Genomic DNA, 26,865 nt, shown 5'->3' on the forward strand with positions numbered 1-26,865 from the left:
TTCTGCTTCCTCAGCCTCCCGAGTAGCTGGGATTACAGGCGCCCGCCACCACGCCTGGCTAACGTGTTTTTAGTAGAGACGGGGTTTCCCCGTGTTGGCCAGGCTGCTGTCAAACTCCTGACCTCAAATGACCTACCTCTGCCTCCCAAAGTGCTGGGATTCCAGGCGTGAGCCACCGTGCCAGGACCCAAAGCCCTTAAGTTGTAACGCCTCATTCTTCAGTCAGGTTTTCCTTGCTCCCGCGTGTTCAGCCAATTGGTTTTAAGTTTCTGTTGAAGGAGAAACTAACAATGAGAACGGACTCGTTGATGGAAGAAAAGTTGGAATGCAGCCTCTGGTGCTGTTTGAGTGATCACTGTCCCCCGGGTCTGGCTGCGCATTGCTGTGTTCTGGAAAGGCGCATTGTATGGTAGATGCCGCAGGTAAGAGTCCTGTACAGGTGCTCTGCCCGCTTTTCCTTTCAGGCTTCTGTATCAGCTGTTTTTGCCTTGTAGAATGTGCCTGTGACCTGTGCCCCTGACCTCCACCCCTTAACCCTACCCAACTTGTCTTTACATGTCTGACCATCAAGGCTCTTCTGGGTCGTATTGAGTTCATGCTGATATTTTCCCTTCCTCCCCCCAGTTTTTGCTTTGGTCACGTTATGCTATATTCTGTAAGCCTTTAAAAAAATTCTTTTATGGTGGCAGGGGAGAATATTTTGTAATTATGCTTTGTGCTTTTTATCTTCCACTCAATAAATGCTTGGTAAATATTTGTTTTATTGAGTATATGACCCTATTCTAGCTATATTGTGCTTGAACCAAAATCTTAACTGCTAAGAATTTGTCAAAAGTGCAGAGATAACATCCAGAACTTGTCAGGGATAGTACAAAAAGGTCTCTAAGGGCTTGATGGAAGTCTGTAAATTGACTTCATGTGAAAGAGTGGAAGAAGCGAAAATGTGAAGCATGACTGGAGAGCTGGAGTGATAAAGCAAGGGTCTCTTTCTCCAGATCCTTTGTAACAGTGTTATGTGTCCTCTTCTAGAAGATCATTCTGAAAGATAACGCCAACTTGGAACCTAGGAAATCACCCAGTGGGTTTCTGCATGTTAGGTGGTTCAAATCCTCATCAGCACCTTTGTTTTCTCTGCCTCAGTTTGCTTACAGCGATGTTCTCAGTATCTGTAATTGCTGTCTTTGAATACTTAAGCATTTTTTTTTTTAGATCACAGGGGTGTATGTGCGTTTTTATTTACCAAGTGTTAGAATTTTTACTCTGATTTTGTGGGCTCTGCTTTAGTTACTTGGTTGTTTAGTTGTAAAATGATCAGCAGGAAAAACTGTGTGTGTGTCTGTGTGTGTGTGTTTGTGTGTGTGTGTATTTTAAGGTTGTTTTGTTGTCAGAGCACTTAGAATTTTATTTTATATGGTAATTCTGTCAGTTTACTTTATTCTCCAGCCAACATTTATTGAACAGCAAAGTATGAAAGTAATGTGTCCCATAACCAGCCTTCAGAAGAATTACAACTGCTGTATGTCTGAACTTTATTTTCTTTTCCTTTTTTTGTTTGTTTGCTTGTTTTGTTTTTGCTTTTGTTTTTGTTTTTTGAGATGGAGTCTCACTCTGTCACCCAGGCTGGAGTGCAGTGATGCAATCTCATCACACTGCAAACTCTGCCACTCAGGTTCAAGAGATTCTCCTGCCTCAGCCTCCTGAGTAGCTGGGATTACAGGCACCTGCCACCCCACCCGGCTAATTTTTGCAGTTTTAGTAGAAACAGCCATCTTGGCCAGGCTGGTCTTGAACTCCCGACCTTGTGATCCACCTGCCTCAGCCTCCTAAAGTGCTGGGATTACAGGTGTGAGCCACCATGCCTGGCTGAACTTTCAAGAAGAAGTTTGTGCATCAATTTTTTAAAAATTGTGATGTCAAAAGATAGCTGTGTCCTACATTTGGAAAGATACAAAAACTGAACATTCTGGCAGGCAGTTTTGCTTACTGGTGCTTGAGATAGAGCCATACATTGGTCTCAGTGGATTTATGGAGAAAAATAGATAGAGAAAGTTATTTCTAAATAAGACCAAAAAATCCTTTTCTTAAGCAGTGACAAGTAAAGAGGTTGTCTTGGTTAACCTTGAAATGTGTTGCCCTTGATTAAGATAGTTTTATGGTGGGGATGGTAGTGGTGATAAACTTGTTTGAAATTTGTCCACTTATAATAACCTTTGTGGTAGCTGTCCCAGACAACTTCATCCTCACAGGCCTTAAAATTACTATAAAATTAATAGAATAGAGGAGAAACAAAGGACCTGAATAATTAGATGCTTAGATAATTGTAATGTGTTTTCATAACCGGTGAAAAAGAGCAGGGTTAGAAGCACTTAAACATTCTGTGTAAGGAACACTGCCTGAATTTATATTGCAATTTTTGAGTACCATTCGTTGTTTAAAAACTGGTATATTGTAGGTCATATTTTAAAGACAAATAGACTTTTTTCAAGATGGATATAAAGCTTAAACTTATCAAAATTACAAAATTTAAAGCATATGATTGAAAAACATTAATGCATAGGTTTACATATTGGTCATCATTTTAGATGTCTTTCAAAATTGATTGTCTCTTAAACTGAACAAACTTTGAACATGTTGTAGCATTTGTGCTGAAGGTTAGGTTTCCTGGGGTGGTGGATATTTTATAATATGGATAACAAAACCTTCTTATTTTAAGACATTTAGAAAATTTTAGGCAAAACTAGAAAATGTTGCTGAGAATTCTCCCACTCAGAAGGTACTACTATCAGAATTTTGTATTTTTCCAGTCATCTGCTCATCTTTTTTCTCCTGTGCTTGTATATGTTCCCTCTCCCTTGAAAAATCAGATTTTTTTTTTGTAATCTGCTTTTTCACTCAACGATATTGTAGATCCATGTCATAACTTATTCCTCTACAGTAGCTTCAGTTATTGTGTGCTTTCTGTTGGATGACTATACCATCTAGTCAGTCATGTTTCCTGGTACTAAATACATAGGGGTGTGTGTGTGTATGTGTGTGTGTGTGTGTGTGTGTGTGTGTGTGTGTATTTTTTTCTACCTTAACTAATGCTTTAGACATCATTAGGTGGAGCTAAATCCTTGAAACCTTCCAAGTGGTGGCTTTCAGTTCTCATTGCTGAATTGGTTTCTAGAGATGGAACAAATTATATTTTATGGAAACTTTTTTTTTTTTTGAGATGAAGTCTCGCTCTTGTCGCTCAGGCTGGAGTGCAATGGCATGATCTCGGCTCACTGCAACCTCCACCTCCTGGGTTCAAGCAATTCTCCTGCCTCAGCCTCCCAAGTAGCTGGGATCACAGGTGCCTGCCACCACACCTGGCTAATTTTTGTATTTTTAGTAGAGACGGGATTTCACCATGTTGGCCAGGCTGATCTCAAACTCCGGACCTCAGGTGATCCACCCACCTCGGCCTCCCAAAGTGCTGGGATTACAGGCATGAGCCACCACACCTGGCCTTTTTTTCTTCTAGGTACCAGCTTTTATTTATCAGTTTGGTAAAAATGTTAGAAAGTGTGCAATAAAATGGGCATTCTCACAGTTGTGGCACAAAGTATAATTATCTTTGACTTTCTAGGAAGCAGTTTGGCTTTGTAGAAACTTGCCTAACCTCTCCCCATTGAGGCAAGATGAATTCTGACTACGCCAAGGTGGCCAACCTTGTCCCTGTGATTCCAGATCTCCCAGAAAAAGAGGTCTAGTCTCAGAGAAAACCCAGATTTTCTTGGCTTAGCCCACCTTGACAGCTAATCTCTGGAAATGGGGTGGGCTGGTAGAGTCCTTTGGTCAGATTTTGTGTCAAGAGAGGGAGGTGGAAAGATGGGAGGGAGGTAGTAGCAAAACTGGCCTGAATGGAACTCTGTAAGTTAAAATGGCAAAGGGATGTTTCTTCCAAGGAAGAAATTCTAGGGAAGGAAGGAAAGTGGAGGGGAAGGCAGCAGTTCTCAAAGTTGTGGAATCAGGACTCCTTTACATTCTTAAAAATATATTGAGGGCCCAAGGAGCTTTGGTTTATGTAGGTTATATCTATTGGTATTTATCATTAGAAATTAAATCAGAAATATTTAAATGATTCTTTAAAAGCTCACCACATATTGTTATAAATGTTCTTATGAAAAAATTTCTAAACCCAGAGTAGCACAATCTTATATTTTTGCAAATTTCCTTGATGTCTGCCATGTCATTTTCATCTGCATTCAATTTATTGTGTGATATTTGCTTGAAAAAATGTGAACAATGTCCAATCTCATACAGATAGCCATTTTAGATCACTGTGGATATATATATTTATATATTTATGTATATATAAATTTTTTTTTGAGATGGGGTCTTGCTCTGTCACCCAGACTGGAATGCAGTGGTGTGATCACAGCTTACTGCAGCCTCAGTCTCTGGGGACTTAGGTGATCCTCCCACCTCAGCCTCCAGAGTAGTTGGGACTACAGGTGTGTATCACCACACCTGGATAATTTTTTGTATTTTTTTTTTGTAGGGACAGGGTTTTGCCATGTTGCCTAGGCTTCTTTTTTGATACTCCATCAAAACTTGGTTTTTCTTGAACTTTGGATCTTTTACCCTTGCGTGATATAACATCATGCATTGGTCACTTAGAAAATAATGGTTCACCGAGATCTTCTACATGTTGATACATTTGATGATACAGTATCAAAATACATTCATCAATATCACCAACAATCTCATCAGAATACATTTGGAAAGCAATGGTGGATATAAGTTTTCTAAAATTCTAATTTTCTGTTCAGAAGCTTGAATCTTATTATTAGCAGTTTTATTATTGAATTTTATTATGGCCTGTCTGTTGTTTTTCTTGAAATGACAGAATCTCATTTTTTGAGAAAGTGTCTTCCAAAAACCCCAGTTGAAATAACATTGTTTGTCAGTACTCTTTTCAAGTAAAAATGATATTCCATTAAAGTGGTTAATTCACTTCATGACTTAGTCACACGAGGGTTTTTTCTCAGGCAGTCTGTAGGAATGCTTATGGGTGCTTCCAATTTCATTGCTTGAAATATTAAAAAGAGATATTCAAGGATTAAGATATAGTAAAATTTTCACTGCTTCATCACAGGCATTCTTTTTATTTTTGAAGCAGGGACTTGTTCTGTCACCCAGGCCAGAGTGCAGTAGCATGATCACAGCTCACTGTAGCCTCAACCTTCTGGGCTCAATCCTCCTGCCTCAGCCTTCCAAGTAGCTGGGACTACAGGCATGCAACCACCATGTCCAGCTAAATTTTGTATTTTTTGTAGAGATGGGGTTTCACCATGTTGGCCAGGCTGGTCTCAAACCCCTGACCTCTGGTGATCCTCCCGCCTTGGCCTCTGAAATTGCTGGGCTTACAGGCACGAGACATCATGCCCGGCCTGCCCTTCCATTTCAAACCTTTCCTGTGCATAGTGAAGAATACCATGACTACTAGTAGTTTGGTGTTACTGCCTTTATTTGTGCTAAAGTGCCAGCATTTTTACCCACTATTGTATTTGCACCTTTACAGCAAATGTCACTATGTTAGTATTCCTGTTAAAATAGTTTGGACCTGGATGTCTGGGGGCCCCACTTTGGGAACCATTGAAATAGGTACTTAAACCTACTATATATCATATCTTTTCATCTACAAGATTTTTAAAAACATAATTTCATTTAATTTTTTCTGTAATTTTAAAAGTATGGTTTTGAGGAGTTTCAGTTCAGAGCAACACATATTTTATTTTGCTTAAGCTGAAGTTTATTAGACAAATACTGACCTAATAGAATGAGGTCCTAAATCTAGTTGCAGTTTCTTTAGCAAAAACAAAACAAAACAAAACAAAAAACCCAAAACTAAAAACATAAAAATGGTCCCATATGGTATAGTCCCAATGTATGCTGAAGAATTTGAAGAAGAAAATGCAATACTCAGTAAGTGCTGTTCTTTATGAATAGGATTAATTCTGAACAGTTTCTTTTAGTCTGTAAAGAGATTTGGGACACAGTAAGAGAGGAAGGAGAATATAGTAAAATAAACCATTATTGAAGAGATATACTGTTAATGATGTCCTCTTTCAATACAACTTGCTTTTTTCTTTTTTCCTTTCTTTTTTTTTTTTTTTTTTTTTTTTGAGACAGAGTCTTGCTCTGTCCCAGGCTGGAGTGCAGTGGCACAATCTCAGCTCACTGCAACCTCCGCCTCCCTGGTTCAAGCGATTCCCCTGCGTCACACTCCTGAGTAGCTGGGACTACAGGCATGTGCCACCATGCCCAGCTAATTTTTTCTTATTTTAGTAGAAACAGGGTTTCACCATGTTTGCCAGGATGGTCTCAATCTCCTGACCTCGTGATCCACCAACCTCGGCCTCCCAAAGTGCTGGGATTACAGGCATGAGCCACCATTCCTGGCTAACTTGTTTTTCTTAAAAGAACCTTCAGTAAATATTTGGTTTCTGTGGCCTCAGCTATAATTCAGATTACAGTTTTCAAAGCAGTGTTTCCTAAAGTTGTTTGTGCAAAATTGTTTTCCATGACTTGAACCTAGTTGTTCTGAAGCTAATATATAATAATAATGGCTTCTCCCCAATTTATAATAGAAAACAGTACAAAGTAACAGACTATTATATGGGGGATGGAAGAAGAAGGACAAGGGATGAAAAAGTAACTATTGCATACTATGCTCACCATCTGATTAATGGATACATGTGTACTCCAAACCTGCGTATCAAGTAGTATCCCATGTAAAAAATCTGCATATGTACCCACTAAATCTAAAATAGATGTTGAAAAAAAAGTTTTTCTATGTCAGCAATAATTAAATTGAAGGTGTAAAACTGTAATAGAAATTGAGACACTACAAAGTGTCTTGTAGTTAAGCTACAAAAAAAAAATTCTAAAACCATCTATATAGAAAATTTTAGGAATTGATCTTAAAGGAAATCCAAATAAGTGGAGAATTATCATGTCAATTGATGTGATAAATTCATATTAAATTACATTATTTTTTCAATAAATCTAATATGGTCATTGATTTTAAAATGTGCATAGAATATTAATTTTTAATAAATAATGATTAATTTTTAAAAATGCAGAGGGTTGGACTTGCCTTATCAGACATCGGAACGTATTACAAATATATGGGGAAAAATGCAGTAACTGGTGAATTTTTCGTTTCCATTAAGAAATAATGGATCTGGCCAGGCACAGTGGCTCATGCCTGTAATCCCAGCACTTTGGGAGGCTGAGGAGGGCAGATCACCTGAGGTCAGGAGTTCAAGACCAGCCCTACCAACATGGTGAAAACCCCCTCTACTAAAAAAAAAAAAAAAAAAAAAATTAGCCAGGCGTGGTGGTGGGTGACTGTAATCCTAGCTGCTTGGGAGGCTGAGGCAGGGAGAATCCCTTGAACCTGGGAGGTGGAGGTTGCAGTAAGATTGCACTACTGCCCTCCAGCATGGGCGACAGAGTGAGACTATGTCTCAAAAAAAAAAAAAAAAATGCTGGATCTCACTGGCAATGGAAAGGGAAAGGAAAGTTACTGATGGCAACATATTACTAATGGTAAATAAGCAATGAAAAGATACTCAATATCATATGTCATTAGAAAATTGCAAACCAAAACAATGAGATGCTACTACATAGCTCTTATAATGGCCAAAATCCAAAATAGTAACACTACTGAGTGCTGGTAAGAACAATGAGCAGAAATAACTCTTATTCATTGCCAGTTGGGATGCAAAATGGTACATCCACTTTGGAAGACGGTTTAGCAGTTTTTTATGGCACTAAGCACACTCTTAGCCTATGATTCCATAACTGTGCTTCTTGGTATTTGCCAAATGAGTTGAAAACTTATGCCCACACAAAACATACACACAAATGTTTATACCAGTGTTATTCATAATTACCAAGACAGAAACAACCAAAGTACCTTTCAATAGGCAAATGGACTAACACTCTATGGTGTAGCCATACAATGGAATATTAATCAGTTCTATATAAAAAAAAAAGAGCTATCAAGCCACAAAAAGGAATGGAAGAACTTTAAATGCATATTACTGAGTGAAAGAAGCCAATATGAAAGCCTACACACTATGTGGTTTCAAGTATATGACATTTTGAAAAAGGCAAAACTGTGGAGACAGTAAAAAGATCAGTCATTTCCAGGGGTTCCTGGGGAGGAAAGAAAGGAGGAATAACTAGGTAGCGCACAGGGGATTTTTAGGGCAGTGAAACTATTATTTTGTGTAACATTGTCATGGTGGGTACATCTCTGTTAAAATCCATAAAATGGACACCACAAAGAGTGAACCCTAATATAATTATGAACTTTAGATAAAAATAATTTATCAACATTTTCTCATCACCTGTAACAAATGTAACATACTAATGTTAAAAATACCACAAGATGTTAAAAATAGGAGAAATGGGGGTGGAGTGAGAGAGTCTACAGACAGGCATTTTAACTTTCACTAATTTTTGCCTGTAAACATAAAATAGCTCAAAAAGTAATATCTATTAAATTTTATATATATATAAATATATACGTGGTTACTACAATGTCTTATTGAGATTAATACACAGTGAGAGATTGTGTCTAAGAACTGACATGGTCTTTAATTTGAATAACAACACTGAAATACAATATTAGTGTATTTAACTGTAAATTAAGAAAATAAATTTTTCATATATGAATTGTTTATAACACTTTATTGAAATAACACCCACATCAATCCTCATCAGTTCTGAGGCCCACATAATAATTAAAGGCCTCCAGCCAGTCCAATTTCATTCATTCCTAGAACCAGTGAGTTTCACTCTTGCAGGCCATGAGTAGCAGTTCTTCAATGGACAATGAGATCTCGAAAGAGAAAGGTGTGTTCTATTTCTTTGTGACTAGTGTCCTAAGTCATGGAGACAGAATCATGGGCTTGGAAGTAGCATCATCTTCCAGGTTGCTGTGTAACTCACATTCCCAAGGAACAGACTGTTGGCAAACCCTTTGGTCTCCATCCTTGGGATTTCTTCTTCTCCTCTACATTTTGTTTCTCTTTCTCATTTTTTCTAAATCATTTTTTCTTTTTCCAACCAATGATGTTTGTCCTTTTGTCCTAGGACTGGATCTCATTTATCTTTCTGGGAATAGCGCCATCTCTAAAGACTCCAGGTTAACCCACTTCATATTTAATCATTCCAGTCTAGATACTAAATATTGCAGTGTCAGTCAACATTCCCAGGGCCAGAACTTACCTCACACCTCAGGGTCATAACTCTCTTGACTACATTGGGTTTTGTCCTAATTTCCTCATTCTTGGCCATGTGTATTTTGTCCTATCCTGGGAAAAAGGAGAGGAGTGAAGAGCTTTCTCTTGCATTTCAATATTAACCCTACTACTGCATTCTTCCAAGAAAGCCAGGAAAAACAATGCCAATGTTTTCCATTCAGTTTATATTTCATGTATAATTAACTTTTGTATTGAACATGAATAAACTGAAAATTTCTTGAAATAGAAACAGTTTGATAGAATTTTGGGGGTACAGTGTATACAATCCGTGTCCAATAAATTACTGGCATCTAAACTTGTTATAGATTTTTTGTTCCATCATGTACTAATTCAGTAATTCTATTGGAATACAACTAACATTTGTTTGTTAGTTATAATTCATTCTTGGTAAGCCTTTTTCTGTGTTTTGCTTATGCTTCCATTATCTTCTAGATGAGCACTTTTGTATATCTAATTTAGAAGCATTACATTAAGAACAGTAAGAGAAAATCATAAGCAAGTGTGAATATTTTTTCATAACCACTTATGAAGAAACAGAAGGGCTCCTATTACATTCACTGTAACAAATTATAAAGTCATAAACACATACTCTTCAAAGTAGCAATAGGCAAATCAGGGAGAGAGAGAGAGAGAGAGAGAGAGAGAGAGAGCACAATGTTGCTCCCAGAAGACAATGAATTTATTGCTACCACTGAAAAAATTTTTGGAAGGGATGAAGCTTTTGCTAACATATACAATAGCAACTGCAAAAGGAATAGGACCTGGAATCTTCAGCTGAATCAGTCTATTTATAATCTCATGTAAGACTGGTAGAGACAAAACATAGGTCATTGCTTTCTCATCATTCATTAATTCACTCACTCATTCAAAACACAAATAGATGCATGCTATGCTACACACTGGGGATACAAATGGTTACAACAATCCCTCAAGTTTCTCAAAGCCAGTGGGAGAAATAGGCATATAAACAACTAATATCATGCACTGTCATATTGGACACTTGAAGACTGCCTAATGGACTGTGGGACTACAATATAAGGTACTGTCAGTTTGTCCTAAGAAGGTCACTCACGGGGAAGTGAAGACTGAATTGCATCACAAAGGAATAGTCAAATTTTCCAGGCCCACAGGGAAAATGCTATTCCAGATGGGAGGACCATTGTGAGCAAAGTTAAGGATCAAGGAAAAAATATAAGTTTGAAGAGATGAAAGTAGAGCCACGTTGTTCAGTACAAAGGGTGGAGAATTTGGTGAGAGAAATGAGAATCAGGAGGGAGAGTGGACAGGGTCGGATCACAAATGGTCATGGTCAACCTAAAACTAAGAGGCTGAGAATTTATCATGAGACAAGTAGGTGTCAAAGATGTTATAAGGTGCAACATGATGAGGTTTGCATTTCAGAACCGCAGCGCTGATAGTGGTGCAGAGGCTGGATTACAAGCGGGAATGGAGCAGCTGTGGTGGAGGCCGGAGTAGGAGAGAAAGGAGTGTGAGGAGTGGTGGGGTGAGTGGGGTGGGGATGGATTTCCTAAAAAGATGATCAAGGAAGAGAGATTGGGTTGGGGCATTCAGAGGCAAAAACAGAAGGAAAAAGAAATCTAAAAGGAAGGAGAAGTGACAGGCCTGTGTACCAATTTGAATAATACTGCAGTTGTTTATTGAGAGCTCATGATGTACCAAACATGATATTTTAATCCTCACTACAATGAATTTTGGACTTTTTTTAAATTTTATCAATTGATATTCAGAGGAGTTAAATCGCTTACCGAAGGCCATGCCAATTTTAAGTTAAGGGATGAGGTTAAAACTAAATGCTACTAGATACAGGGCTGGTGTCCTCTCAACTATATTCTTTGGCCCTCTTAACTGGATCAGCAACAGGGGAGAAGGCAGAGACTAGAATAGCTCCTCACAGTTCTCTGGATCTGCTTGGATGCTGACCAGTTTGGAGGAAGAAGATGAATTAAATGGAGGTAGCTGAGGGGTATCCAGGTGCAAAAGATAAATAAGCAGTTGGATACACGGGTCTGAAGAAGGTTCCTGGTGACACTGGTTGGTAGATAGACCGAGAGCTGAAATTCACCTGCAGTAATTGTTACTCTGTGTCTTCCTGTTGCATTTATGGGCCAGCTCAATATATCTTTTCCTCTATCTTTTAAAGTTAGAATTTAAAATACCTACCTAATAATTACTTCCTGAAGAGTAAAAATCTTTTGTTATAGTTTTTCATTGGTCATGTTATTTATTAATGCTATCCTCAACAAATATGTATTCATTAACCATTGGGTACATTGTGCAAATTACACCGCACTATTTGATAGAAAGAATGAGGTCTCTTCTTGCTAAATAGTTCTAGTCATCTCCCTTTTATAGTTTCCTTTACTTTGTCTTAAAAGCAATTTATTTTTCTATTCATTATTCATCTTATTACATGTTCTTTTTGCTTCACTTTAATCCTTTTTTGCAGAAGAAAGATTATAAATAAAAATATCTATATATAACTATAAAGCTTACACTCTCATAGCCGGCATAGAATTTGTGCAAAAGCAAAAAGATGAAAACTTTAGCTCTTCTGTAGGTATGATTTCTGAGTTGTGATGGCAAGAAAATTAAGTGGGATTTTGATATAAGAGTAACAAAAAGGAGCCTGTAGGGAGAAAACGGATAATACATTGAGAATGAATAGAAATTATTTATCAGGCTGGCTCTGCCACAGCAATTCTTGTCCCTTCCCTAAAATTAATTATTTTCTGGTTTAACTGAGAAAATATGAGACAATCTCAAATTTCCTCAGAGCCAGAATACGATATTCCATTTTATTAGCCCTAGAACAACATGAATGGAAGCTTTAGTGGTAGCGTTATAGTCTATGCTGAGGTTTGTTAGCAGTGCATTATTACCTAAGAGATCGCTGCTTAGTTCAGCCAGTTAACTGGAGGTCACTAAAATGTTCTGCTCTTGAAAGAGAAAGGGGGGGAGAAAGGGCAGGGGCGGGTAGAGAGAGAGAGAGAGAGAGTGAGTGCTCCTTCTTCACAGAGCAATTTGTGTAAATGCATGGTCCAGTGGCCCTGAGATCCATTAATTAAATTTCTAGACTTCATAGCATTCGGTGATGAATCATGATGAAAAAAGTTGGAAGGGAATAGGAAACACATACACTGCAGCATCTTGTTTCGCCAGAGTTGGGCCCTTGAGAATTATTAAGTGATACTTTGACATAATTCAGAATTAACAAAATCTGTCTGCTCTCTAAAAGTGTGTATTTTCATAATTTAAGTAAGTCATGCAAATTAGCTTAGATCAAAATGTGAGCTCCATTGTTGCCTGCAAGTCAGCATGATTTCATGATTGGTGATATAATAGTATCATCACCCCAGGGAAGGATATTTCTGTGAAATTAAGTGATATAGTTCTATCTGAGTAGGAATATTGTACCTGAAAAATCCTGCTAATAAATATAGGTCTCATTTTGATATTTTGGAATTTTATAGGGAATTAAATATAGTAAAATCATGCATCCTACTGAAGTCAGACATCTGAGAAAAACAGGTCAGTCAAATCCTCATTCCTGTGAAATTTACCAAGGGGCTTTTAAAATGGCCAAACGTTAAAGTATCTAGCATGATGCTTGAAATATAATCTGTGGAAATACACTAAACTAAAATGACGTCCAGTCTCATGGCTTCAAATTCCAGCCCCATGCTAATGATCAAATTTTCTATGCATTCAAAGCTCCTGAACTCAGATTTAGATATGTAACATCTCTACCGGTTTCTTCACCTTACTGTTTCCCACACCAAACTTCTATTCTTTCTTTTCCTGATCCATTTCCCTCCACCTTTTCTATTATATTCAATGTAATTAAATAGGGATGTTTGGCTCTGGCTATGAAATTTGACTCACATCCCATGTCAAATTCATCACCAAATCCTGTCAACTCTACTTCAAAAATATTTTCAAAATATGACCACCTCTTACCAGTACCACTCTAGTTCAAATCATCCTGTCTCTTTCCTAGGTGATTGCGATAACATCTCACTACCTAGATCTATCCTTTGTCCTATAGTCAATTCTTATCTCAGCAGACAGCAGACTATTAAAGCTGTGAACCATATCAGCCTCCATTTCAAGTACCTTCAGTGGCTTCCATTTCACCTCCAGTAAAATAGAAATCTCCACAATGACATCTAAGACTCTCCATGGTTGGTCCCCTTCTTGCCTTACAACTAAAAACTCTTCTACCATTACCACTGTATTTACTCTGCTGTAGCAGGGAGACCTGTTTGCTGTCCCTTAAACAAAGCAGATGTCTTTCTCCTCTGGTCTTTGCATTTGCTGGTCCTATTACTGGGAGTGTTCTTTTTCCCATCCTCTTGATGACTTCCCTCATCTCCTTCAAGTCCTTGATGGAATGTTCTTACACAGTGAGGATTTCCCTGGCAACCATATTTAAAACAGAATCTTCAGTCCCATGTCCAGCACTCTTTATGCACCTTCCCTGTTTTAGAATAGTTTGAGAAAATGAGTAAGTGTTTTGGGGACACAGCACTTACTGTCATCTGACATAATTAGGCATAAAACTGTATTTCTTAATTATTTTCTTATGTATTTGTTTGCCTCCCATCATAACTAAGCATTTAGTAGAGACTGTCTATTTTATTCACAATGGTATTCCTAATTCCTTAAAAGTGTTTGCTATAAAACAAACATACATTGAGCATTTGTTGAATAAAAGAATTATATGTAAAATTATAGTCAGACATTATTCCAGGGGAAAACTCTTAGTCTCTAAACAAATTTATTTGGATACCTGGTAAATTATACCATAACTAATTTGGGAAATAAATTTGCTCCTCTTATGTCAATTGAGGGAAGCTTTGGCAAGAGCATTCTGCTTCATCTCCAAGTCTTTTTCTTCAAAGCCTATTGTTATTTTTTTCAAATCTGACAACCTATGAGACCTACCCAGCTGAAGATTAGCTGGGATGCCCAGTTCCTGTTCTCACTGTGGGGCACCAGATTTTCTGGGCAAGCAGTGTGAATAGATAAAGCAATGGGATGGGGTGAGGTTACAGGCATCAGCCCATTCTAGGCTTTGCTCTTCAACACATACTGTCCTCCTGAGCCAGGATGCAGACCATGGCTACTTTTGCCCCTGCATGTCTGTTCTGATTTCTTTCTTTATATGGGATGTCTCACTATTCTCCTGCTTTTAATATGGAGTTGCCGTCTCTAAGCTAAAAGGCCAAGTACAGATTCACCTGCCAATGAAGCTCTTTAAATTCTCTCTTCTTTCTCAGGACTCATTGGCTGTAAGTCCATGGAACAAAAACAGAATTTGCTACTTTTCAATGACATTGTTTTAGTTGAGTTGTGTTTAACTAACTTGTTGAATGAACTGACACTGTACATTCTCCCTGTAAAATAACAGTGTGTTTTCTATTATGCCTATGTAAGTCTGTTGCCTCAACTTGGTGTTATGTTAACTTATCTACCAGACAGTTTAGTTAGGTTGTATTCAAGTTGGTCTTTTGTGACATAAATAAAATCAGTGATGTGATTATAATATAGTGGTACTATTTATGTAAAAATATTTGGGTCTTGAAAAGATTAGAAAAAGCTAAGTTGATTCATAGGAGGGCTAAGCAATGTAAAAATTTTAAGAAAAAGTTATAAAATTAGAATAATCAGAATAGTAAAATTTTAACAAGCTAAAAGGTTTTTGCACCTCAATTACTTTTTTTTGTTCTACTTTAAACAGGTAAAAATTTAGAATTATGATTGACTTGTTATGATCATAATTTATACAAAGAAGACAATGTATAGAAACTCCAGTTAATAGAGTAATAATCAAAGGGTCCTGGACTTATATCAAAATATTGGCCAAATAATTTACATTTCTGGTTTTTTTTTAACCGCATGATCCTCCTCCTTAACTCACTTTTTAGATTAACTATCAAAAAACTGGTCTCAATTATATTTGAATAGAAGGTTTCTACTCTATTGTTCTCTAACTTGACCATGTTCGGTACCCTTAATTAAAATATATAATTCTTTAGTAAATAGTTTTCATAGATGTTTTCTTTCTAACTGGTTATATGAAAGCTACCCAATAATGGGCAGGTTGAATAGTCGTGGGGTAGGCTCAGTGTTGGTCTGTGGAATGCTACTGTAGGTCTCCACAAACCTAAGACACAGAAACGCACCTTTAGAATTATCCACTTCACAGTAGAACTGTGACAGAACCTGAGGCTCGCCTGACTCCATACTTCTTGGTGTTATTCACAACACCACAGCCTAATTTTGCTTATTTCTTTATTTGAAGAAATCTTGAAAAAGAATTGCGTTCTTTGATTTTTCTACTTAATTAAAAATTTCATCGGAATCAGCAATATCTTTCTGTGATGGCAATTATATCTCCTAAAAAATCACAGTGGAGATATATTTGGAATAAATATATCCAAATATTGAAGTAGTACATTCTCAAATATCTGAGTAGTATATTCCATAAATTATGTCTGCAGGCTTAGAAATAACCTTCATATAATATTAATAAAAATCAAACTAGCTATTCAAAATATACTCATGGCATTGGACATTTGGAGGTAATTTTCACCAACCATCAATGTCTGTATTCATATATTTATGTGATGGTATTGTTATTTCTGTAGTCTTGGTCAACAAAATTTACTCATGTTTGATATAATTTCCACATACCCATAGCATGCCTTTGGAAGTAATGCAGTGCTTGAAATTTAAGGAAAAAAATATCTGGTTAGGATTCCAAAATGTAAATCATTGAATAAAACAGTGCCATTTACTTTTAAGATGAAGACAGTATTTTGATGGGAGGACATAGGTGATTTTGTGAACAACAAAATAATCTTGAAGCCACATACATATGGTAAATATTCACACTTAGGACTATGTGGGAATGGCGGCAGTCATTTCCAATAAATAACGTGTGAAAATCAATAGGACAGTTCCAAAAACACCTCCTGCTTGTTCATGGCATAAAGCCAAAGCTCTGCTATATGAACATTACATATGTTTTTGACAAAACATCTAGTCTTGCACCAGACACAATATTCTAGTTACCTGAAGAGGAAACTTTATTAAAGCATGTGCTAAGTAAACTATAAGATTCATATTAGAAACTTCAGTCCTATAGCTGTTTCTATTTATTTGGGGTTGGAAAAAAAATGGCATTATTGTACATGTACTTGCTTTATAGTTAAAAAAAATGGAGGGGGGCAAAATAAATCACACTCTCAAAGCATCAAGGAAATTTATAGTGGAATTATGAATCATATCATTGTGGGGTCATTTTCCTTTGTATCATGATATCATATGAGACCAATGTCAAATGGAATAGGTAAAAAATGGACAAAAAGTTTTTTTTGTGGGGGGAAGGCTGCAGACTGAGTTATTTTATTTCACTATTTCCAGTTTGAAGCTACTATCATGGGCGTTTACAGTTATACAAATAACACTTACAAAAAATAAAAGACCAAGACACCCAGAGTGAGATGCATGTCGGGGACGAGGGAGGCTGGCAGCAGGGGGGTCCCGGCGGCTCACCCCAGGGCTCCCCAAGGCGGTGACGCCTGGCTTCATCCACCCAGGAGGCCCAGGGAGCACCAATCACAGTAGGGGCTCTGGCCTAGGCGTCCCGCAGCCCAGGCCCAGGGCTGGGGCTGGACGGGAAAGACGGAAAGAGAGGGCTGAGATGCACCCGCTGGGGAGGGTGCTGAGACGCCCCACCCAGATCACTCACTACTACAGCCAGGCTTGCCTGGGACGCCTCCAGCAACAATATTTCATTTAAAAAAATACTGATTTGGTCATTTTCTGTTTCCAGTCAGGCTAGGGTGAAAGGAAAGAGACAGGAGGAAGATGGCCCCCACACCCCTACCCCCCCCCCACCACCACCCTGGCAGAACATGCAGCGGGCAGACCCTGTGGCTGTCACGCCCTGCCGCTCCACCGAAGGGAGCCAGGCTGAGCCTCTGCCACGTGGGAGAGGGGCTGTTTCCAGCCACCACCCAAAAAAACACCGAGGGTCAGTCCTAGCCCACCCGACGGCTTCTCTTCCCAAGCAGGGGTTTCCGGACAGTGCACCAGGGAGGGCCACTGACAGGCTTGGGACACGTGCCCAGCTCCTGGGGGGCTGGGAGGAGGTGGCCAGGAGGGGCAAGAGATTCCAGTTACACTACACGCCCAGGGCTCCCAGCCCCCAACCGTCCCTTAGCCGCTTCCAGAGAAGTAAGGCTCAGAGCTGTCTGAGGTCAGAAGAAAGAGGTGCCAGACTCGCCCCATGGCAGACAAGAGGGCAGGGGCATCTGAAATCCCTCCCAGGGCCAGGCCGCAGCCGCTGACCCGAGAGGAGTAGGGAACCCGGGCGGAGGGGAGAGTGGGGAGTACATAGGGGCGACAGGCGGGGGCACCGTTTTCTCTGGGGTTTCCAGTTTGAAAGGCAAGGGGCTTGCCTCCCGCCCCGGGGAGCCCACCTGGAGGAGAAGGGGTTAGCAGGGAGGGTTGCAAGGAGCCGCCACGTGGGCAGGGGCGGGGAGGGGCGGGGAGGGGCGGGGAGGGGCGGGGAGGGGCGGGGAGGGGCGGGGAGGGGCGGGGAGGGGCGGGGAAGGGCGGGGGGGGAAGGGCGGGGGGGGGAAGGGCGGGGAAGGGCGGGGGGGGGGAAGGGCGGGCCCTAGTACTTCCAGAGCGAGGCGCGGTCCACGGTCTCCGCGGAGGCCTTCAGGACCCCTGCGTGGTCGCCCTTCAGGTAGCGCCCGCCCACCTTGACGGCCACCTTGTTGTCGCAGAACTCGAAGAAGAAGTCCACAGGAGGGTCGCCGCTGCTGGTGACCGCGGAGTCGTCCAGTATTTGCCTGTGGAGTCTTTGATGTTGTAGGCGCCATCGTTGAACTCCAGCTGGAAGGCGTCATAGCTGGAGCGGTTGGCGTCCAGGGTGCCCCTGACCTTGCGGCAGCCGATGAAGCCGTGCTCCCCGCGGAACACGATGATGGGGCGGTTGATGAGCTTCATGAAGAAGAGCTCTGAGTCCCCTGCTGTCTCCACCGAGGCGGCCAGCTGCCCATTCTTCTTAGATGTCACAAACTTGCCATTGGACGCCCGCAGTGTGATGCGCCGGTTACGCCGCTCAATGTCGAAGTAGCAGCTGGCATTCTGGGTGGAGGCGGTGGACTGCACGCCCCCAGTGGCCGTCAGCGTCCAGTACTTGCCCGTGTGGGTATGGAAGGCACACTTTTTGGTGTCGCGGTCGATCTCCAGCTGGAAGGTCTCCTGGTCGGTCTCCTCGTCCTGATTGGCAGACAGGTCCCTACCCTGGCGCGTGGACACATTCCTCTCGTTGGCCGCCTGCAGCACGACCTGGGCGCAGCTCTGCTCCAGGGCAAAGAGCTCGTCCTTGCCCACCTTGGTGGCCTTGCTTGAGCGTGCTGCTGGGCCCCGACGGCCCCAGGTAAGGACCCTCGCAGCCGCGGAAGGCCACCTTGCCGAAGCGGAACTCCAGCGTGTAGCCAGTGGCCGGCTCGGGGCTCGCCACCATGCGCCCGTCATGGCGCAGGAAGCGGTGGTCGGCGGTCTGCACACTGTAGCGCTGGTCCTGGAAGGAGAGGATGATGAGCGAGTCGATGCCCCAGGGCACGTCGCGGTCCACGGCGATCTCGTCGGCCGGCCGCCGGCTCAGGTGCTCCTAGCCCCTACGGGTGACGCTGTAGATGTTGACCTGAGGGTGCATGGCGATGTGCACGCTCCACTTCTCGGCGGGGGACACCGTCTGCGCGAAGCACGACAGGCGGTCCTCGGTGCCTCCGAAGTAGCGCCGGTGCTCCTCGGACTGCAGCGACCAGCGGCCGTCGTCGTGCACCACGATGAGGAAGCGGCAGTCGGGACCGGGCACCTCGCGCTCGCAGGTCACGTTGCCGTCCTTGTCCGCCGCCAGGTAGCGGCCCAGGTGGCTGCGCAGGCACACGGCCGCGCTGCCCGCCTCGTCAGGGTGCTGCTCCGGCGTCCAGATCTGCTTCTTCTTCAGGCTGCTGGCCGACGCGTTAACCTTGAACCCGAATGCCTCGGCCGTCAGGTACTTGTTGCCGCAGTTGATGAGGCCGAACTGGATCTGCACTGCCTCGGCTGTGCCGTTGGCGGTCATGGTGGCGGTGGACGGGAGGCCGCGGTGCGGCCCCGGGAGGTGGGTGGCGGGTCCCTGCGGCGGCGCCCCTGCTCCTTTGTTCCGCGGTGGCGGCGGCCCGCACGCGCCCTCCGCAGCGCTCCACTGAAAGGTTTTTAAAATCATTTCAGTTAACAGATTTAAACAGAGTTTAGCTATGAAGCAATGAGTAATGCAATACAACTAGTGAAAAAGATGAACAACTAGGGATTAAATGTTGAGGAAAATTGTTTTCTAATGAATTAATTTTGAATTGATAAGAGACAGAATAGGGACTTTTAAATATACAACTTTGGTGACAAAGTATTTGTCTACACAAGTTTCTTATGTCTAGTGCCTTCCTTACCTCCCAAATATTATTTTATAACTCTGATAATTTCTAAAAGATACATATGAGATATTCATATCTAAAAAAGTCACCAATATTTTGAACTAGTATCAAAAATAAAGAAGTATTTGACATAGGTTTATATACTGGGTTTATACATAAATAAAATACAAATACAAATCACAACAGCAAAGATAATAATTAAAAACTGCGTACTCACCTTAGGGTTTTTAAATAAGCTAATTGTTTTTCTTCTACACAAATAGCTAAAAATGTACAGTGAATGCAAATGTACTCAATTTCTCTTTCTTTTTCTATATTTGGATTGGTTAGTGAAGTGTCACAAAAGTGATGATGCTGAAGTTTTGCTATTTTCTCTCTAAAGTGATGTTCTGAAAGAAATATATATATAATTTGCGGTTGTGAAGAAGCCCTTTTTTTAGTGCTAATTTATTTCCTTTGTGTACTTTGCAGTAGACATACATGTTAAAAATTCAACAGAAAGAAGAGGATAAAATAATCATGACATTAAGCCCCTTTAGAAATTAGCGATGTTCTCTATTAATAATGGCGTGATGATATGCCACTCCATGAGCTCTTGAACCAAGTTATTCATTATTTCTCTGCCACATGGAAGCAGGATATTTGGTCTTTGTCCTATCTCAATGCAGTGCCTATGGTTTTGTTACAGAAACCTTAATTTTGCCTGCTTTTAAGTAAAGCAGGTTTTATGCAAACTTCTCAGAGGGCAGCCAGATAACTTTCAAGCACATTTGAAACACCAGAGGTGACTCTGCCAAGTGCCTCAGAGAAAAATACAAACTATGACAAAGACACTTCTTCAACCCATCTTTCTAAAGTTGCTGACTCTACAGGTTTATTATAAGCATTAGACAAAACCAGCGAGAGGCATGTGTCAAAGCTTGAATGTGCAGCTCCAGGTTAGAATGTCAGCTTTTCCTTTGGGTTACTGAAGAAGGAGAAAAGCCATTATCCATGCATGAAACAAAAAGGTATATGGCCAATCAAATGGAAGGCATACTTTTGGTAATCCGATCCCAATATATGCCATTTGCTTTAGTGGGGCTTAAGTAGGTCACTTAAGTGGTTTAGTGGGGCTTAAATAGGTCACCTTCTAGAAGTGAGCAGAAAAATATTTTAAATTAATGGTTATTTTACTATCAACATTTTTTTAAAATTGAAAATGGAACACCGGTTTTATAAGCAGTTTCTTCATTTTATTATTTAATGAGGTGGCTAGCCTTGATTTGAAAGGTTTTTTTTAACATGACTAGCTTTCTGACACTCTAATGCCCATTTTCTAAGACTTCTGTGCTGTAAGCTATTTTAACAAAAGGTAAGTGGTATGTCTTTAAATTCTGATTTTAGAGGAATTCCTAAATTCTCATTACTTTCACATATTATTTTATCTACTGTGAAATGATAACTTTGTTAACATGAAGCTTTTGAAGCTGTCACTGTATTGCATCGGGTATTTCTGTTGGTTCATCAAAGTGAAATGAAATGAAAATGCAGGAAAAACAAATGAATAGAACACAAGAGTAATTCATTTTGGCTGGGTACGGTGGCTCATGCATGTACTACCAGCAGTTTGGGAGCTCAGGAGTTAGAGACCAGCCTGACCAACCTGGTGAAACCCCGTCTCTACTAAAAATACAAAATGTAGCTAGGCGTCATGGTGCACGCCTTCTGGTACTGGAAGGCTGAGGCAGGAGAACCACTTGAACCTGGGAGGTGGAGGTTGCAGTGAGCCAAGATCATGCCACTGCACTCCAGCCTGGGCAACAGAGCGAGATCCCCTCTCAGAAAAAAAAAGAGTAATTCATTGAAACACCAGTTTGTAAAACATCAGGATGCTTTTCTCTTGTTAACTATAACATTGTTGTTGAAAACTCTGCTAAAATTTCGCATTCTTTTTTTAAAAAAGGTAAATGAATTTTCATAACGTATTGTGCATAAAAATTATTTAAAGTTGACATTAATATAAAACTTATTGAGCTACTTTAAAGTTTTTTTTTTTTTTTGCTTCCTTTTTGAACTTTTATTTTAGGTTCAGGGGTACAAGTGCAGGTTTGTTACACAGGTAAACTTTTGTCATGGGGGTTTGTGGTATAGATTCTTTCATCATCCAGGTATTAAGCCTAGCACCCATTAGTTATTTTCCCTGATGATCTCCCATCTCTCTGCCTCCTCTCTCTGAAAGTCCCCAGTGTGTGTTGTTCCCCTCTGTGTGTCCATGTGAGTTCTCATCATTTAGCTCCCACTTACAAGTGAGAACATGCGGTGTTTTTCTGTTCCTATGTTAGTTTGCTAAGGATAATAGCCTCTAGCTCCATCCATTTCCCTGCAAAAGACATGATCTCTGTTCTTTTTCATGGCTGCGTAGTATTCCATGGTGTATATGTACCACATTTTCTTGATCCAGTGTGTCACTGATTGCCATTTTGGTTGATTCCATGTCTTTGCTATTGTGAACAGTGCTGCAGTGTACATATACATGCATGTGTCTTTATAATAGAATGATTTATATTCCTTTAAGTATATACCCAGTAATGGGATTGCAGGGTCAAATGCTATTTCTGTCTTTAGGCTTTTGAGGAATTGCCACACTGTCTTCCACAATGGATGAACTAATTTACACTCCCACCAACAGTGTATAAGCATCCCTTTTTCTTCACAACTTCACCAGCATCTGTTATTTTTTGACTTTTTAGTAATAGCCATTCTGGTTGGTGTAAGATGGTATCTCATTGTGGTCTTGATTTGTATTTCTCTAATTATCATGAACAGACAGTTTTGAAATTTTTACAATCTTATGAAGACAAATGAATACAGAATTTTCTGAGCTGGGGCTTTTCTGGGGCAAGATTATAGAGATTAACAAAATGAGATTGGGAGAAATTGAGCTACATTATTGTCAAATTTAGCTTGCTGGGAGTAAAAAACAAAAAACCAACAAAACAGAAGTCTTGCACTTAATAATAACTATTTCTGGCTTCCTTCCCTCTGCTAAACATGGATTGTCAGATTTCTCTCTGTGAGTTGTCCCCATCTACCACTAGAGTCAGTCAATGGCCCTACATTGTATTCCCTGGCAATGATTTTGCAATGAGTTTCGTTCAGGTTCTTAACACTTTAAGATAATGTCAACATTCTTCCTTAACTTCTCTCTGCTTCCAATGTCTTCCATTTCTAATCCGCCCTGCACACAGAACAGTTTATTTATCCTTCTTAAATACAGAAAACTACTCTCAATTGTCTACAGGATAAAGTACAACCCTTTTAAACTTTACCAAACTAACTTAGAAAAATAATTTCCCAGGAGAAGCGGCGTCGGCGGCTGGAGCAGAGGCAGCAACCGGACGAGCAGCAGAGGCCGTCCGGAGCGACGGTGAAGATGGCGGCGGTGGGCGGCGGAGGCGGCAGTGGCCGCTACCAGGGCGGCGGCAGTGAGGGCGGCCGGACCACTAAGTGGCTCAAGACTGGCAACGCCGGCGACCAGCACGGAGGCGGCGGCGGTGGCGGTGGCGGTGGCGGTGGAGGAGGCGGGGTGGCGGGAGGCAGCGGGAAGAACTACGATGACCCGCACAAAACCCCTGCCTCCCCAGTTGTCCACATCAGGGGCCTGATTGAGGGTGTGGTGGAAGCTGACCTTGTGGAGGCCTTGCAGGAGTTTGGACCCATCAGCTCTGTGGTGGTAATGCCTAAAAAGAGACAAGCACTGGTGGAGTTTGAAGATGTGTTGGGGGCTTGCAACGCAGTGAGCTACGCAGCTGACAACCAAATATGCATTGCCAATCACCCAGCTTTTGTCAACTACTCTACCATCCAGAAGATCTCCCGCCCCGGGGACTCGGATGACTCCCGGAGCGTGAACAGTGTGCTTCTTTTTACCATCCTGAACCCCATTTATTCTATCACCATGGATGTTCTTTACACTATCTGTAATCCTTGTGGCCCTGTCCAGAGAATTGTCATTTTCAGGAAGAATGGAGTTCAGGCGATGGTGGAATTCGACTCTGTTCAAAGTGCCCAGCGGGCCAAGGCCTCTCTCAATGGGGCTGATATCTATTCTGGCTGTTGTGCTCTGAAGATGGAATACGCAAAGCCTACACGCTTGAATGTGTTCAAGAGTGATCAGGATACTTGGGACTACACAAACCCCAATCTCAGTGGACAAGGTGACCCTGGCAGCAACCCAACAAACGCCAGAGGCAGCCCCCTCTCCTGGGAGATCACCCAGCAGAATATGGAGGGCCCCACGGTGGATACCACAGCCATTACCATGATGAGGGCTACGGCCCCCCACCCCTCACTACGAAGGGAGAAGGATGGGTCCACCAGTGGGGGTTCACCGTCGGGGCCCAAGTCGCTACGGCCCCCAGTATGGGCACCCCCCACCCCCTCCCCCACCACCCGAGGATGGCCCTCACGCCCACAGCCCTGTGCTGGTGGTCTATGGCTTGGATCAATCTAAGATGAACTGTGACCGAGTCTTCAATGTCTTCTGCTTGTATGGCAATGTGGAGAAGGTGAAATTCATGAAAAGCAAGCCGGGGGCTGCCATGATGGAGATGGCTGATGGCTACGCTGTGGACCGGGCCATTACCCACCTCAACAGCAACTTCATGTTTGGGCAGAAGCTGAATGTCTGTGTCTCCAAGCAGCCAGCCATCATGCCCGGTCAGTCATACGGGTTGGAAGACGGGTCTTGCAGTTACAAAGACTTCAGTGAATCCCAGAACAATCGGTTCTCCACCCCAGAGCAGGCAGCCAAGAACCACATCCAGCACCCCAGCAACGTGCTGCATTTCTTCAACACCCCGCTGGAGGTGACTGAGGAGAACTTCTTTGAAATCTGCGATGAGCTTGGAGTGAAACGGCCATCTTCTGTGAAAGTATTCTCAGCAAAAGTGAGCGCAGCTCCTCTGGACTGCTGGAGTGGGAATCCAAGAGTGATGCCCTGGAGACTCTGGGCTTCCTGAACCATTACCAGATGAAAAACCCAATGGTCCATACCCTTACACTCTGAAGTTGTGTTTCTCCACCGCTCAGCACGCCTCCTAATTAGGTGCCTAGGAAGAGTGCCATCTAAGCAGGAAGACATTTCTCTGTCCTTTATGCCATTTTTTGTTTTTTGTTTTTGTTATTTGCAAAAGATCTTGTATTCCTTTTTTTTTTTTTTTTTTTTAATGCTAGGTTCGTAGAGGCTTAACCTTAATGGAAACGCTGGAAGTCTGCAGGGGGAGGGAGAGGGGAACTGATATCTCCCAAAATTAACCTTCACTTTTAAAAAATTGTTGTACATGTGATTTTTTTTTTCCTGTCCATATGTTTGTGCTGCCCATGTACTCTTGGCACATTTCAATAAAATTGTTTGGAAAATAAACACAGCGCTTGCTGGGAAAAAAAAAAGAAAAGAAAAATAATTTCCCATATTTGTTGTCTCAAAGATACTAGAATATAGTGATTTATAGCTACTTATTTTTCCCAAACAAATTAGCCCACTATGAATAACCTCCACGGTCTCTTTTTGTTGTTGTTGTTATCTATCTGAATTCTGCCCATTTAAGGTAAACTGATGTCTATAATTACTCCTGCTCAAGAACTTCTAGAGCCTTCTAACATCTGGTAACCAATTCCGTCTTTAAAGTACTTATTACCATGATTTCAGTTTTCTTGACTGTATCCTAACAGAAAAAATAGTACAAAGGGGTCACAAATGCAGAAAAGCTAGAAGGATAGAATGATTAATATTCACAAATTTTAGAGTAATAGACGGTTTTATTATAATTGGAAGTGTGGAGGATTTCTGTGAATTAGTATACTTTTTGTATATACCTTAAGTTCTAGGGTACATGTGCACAACGTGCAGGTTTGTTACATATGTATACATGTGCCATGTGCTGTGCTGCACCCATTAACTCGTCATTTACATTAGGTATATCTCCTAATGCTACCCCTCCCCCCTCCCCCCACCCCACAACAGGCCCCGGTGTTTGATGTTCCCCTTCCTGTGTCCAAGTGTCCTCATTGTTCAATCCCCACCTAAGAGTGAGAACATGCAGTGTTTGGTTTTTTATCCTTGCGATAGTTTGCTGAGAATGATGGTTTCCAGCTTCATCCATGTCCCTACAAAGGACATGAACTCATCATTTTTTATGGCTGCATAGTATTCCGTGGTGTATATGTGCCACATTTTCTTAATCCAGTCTATCATTGATGGACATTTGGGTTGGTTCCAAGTCTTTGCTATTGTGAATAGTGCCGCAATAAACATATGTGTGCATGTGTCTTTATAGCAGCATGATTTATAATCCTTTGGGTATATACCCAGTAATGGGATGGCTGGGTCAAGTGGTATTTCTAGTTCTAGATCCTTGAGGAATAGCCACACTGTCTTCCACAATGGTTGAACTAGTTTACAGTCCCACCAACAGTGTAAAAGTGTTCCTATTTCTCCACATCCTCTCTAGCACCTGTTGTTTCCTGATTTTTCAATGATCGCCATTCTAACTGGTGTGAGATGGTGTCTCATTTGTGGTTCTGATTTGCATTTCTCTGATGGCCAGTGATGATGAGCATTTTTTCATGCGTCTGTTGACTGCATAAATGTCTTCTTTTGAGAAGTGTCTGTTCATATCCTCCATCCACTTTTTGATGGGGTTGTTTGTTTTTTTCTTCTAAGTTTGTTTGAGTTCTTTGTAAATTCTGGACATTAGCCCTTTGTCAGATGAGCAGATTGCAAAAATTTCCTTCCATTCTGTAGGTTGCCTATTCACTCTGTACATTGCCTGTTTACTCTGATGGTAGTTTCTTTTGCTGTGCAAAAGCTCTTTAGTTTAATTAGATCCCATTTGTCAATTTTGGCTTGTGTTGCCATTGCTTTTGGTGTTTTAGACATGAAGTCCTTGCCCATGCCTATGTCCTGAATGGTATTGCCTAGGTTTTCTTCTAGGGTTTTTATGGTTTTAGGTCTAACATTTAAGTCTTTAATCCATCTTGAATTAATTTTTGTA

General features: G+C 41.2%; 2 pseudogenes; one reads left to right on the top strand and one right to left on the bottom strand.

The window, feature by feature from the left end:
- The first annotated feature begins 360 nt into the window (after positions 1–360).
- Positions 361–25,149, top strand: LOC129050331 (heterogeneous nuclear ribonucleoprotein L-like; annotated as a pseudogene).
- LOC129050339 (fascin-like) lies at positions 18,016–19,558 on the bottom strand (annotated as a pseudogene).
- Positions 25,150–26,865: the final 1,716 nt, after the last annotated feature.

This window comes from Pongo abelii, chromosome 16, assembly GCF_028885655.2.
Source record: "Pongo abelii isolate AG06213 chromosome 16, NHGRI_mPonAbe1-v2.0_pri, whole genome shotgun sequence".
NCBI lineage: Eukaryota > Metazoa > Chordata > Mammalia > Primates > Hominidae > Pongo > Pongo abelii.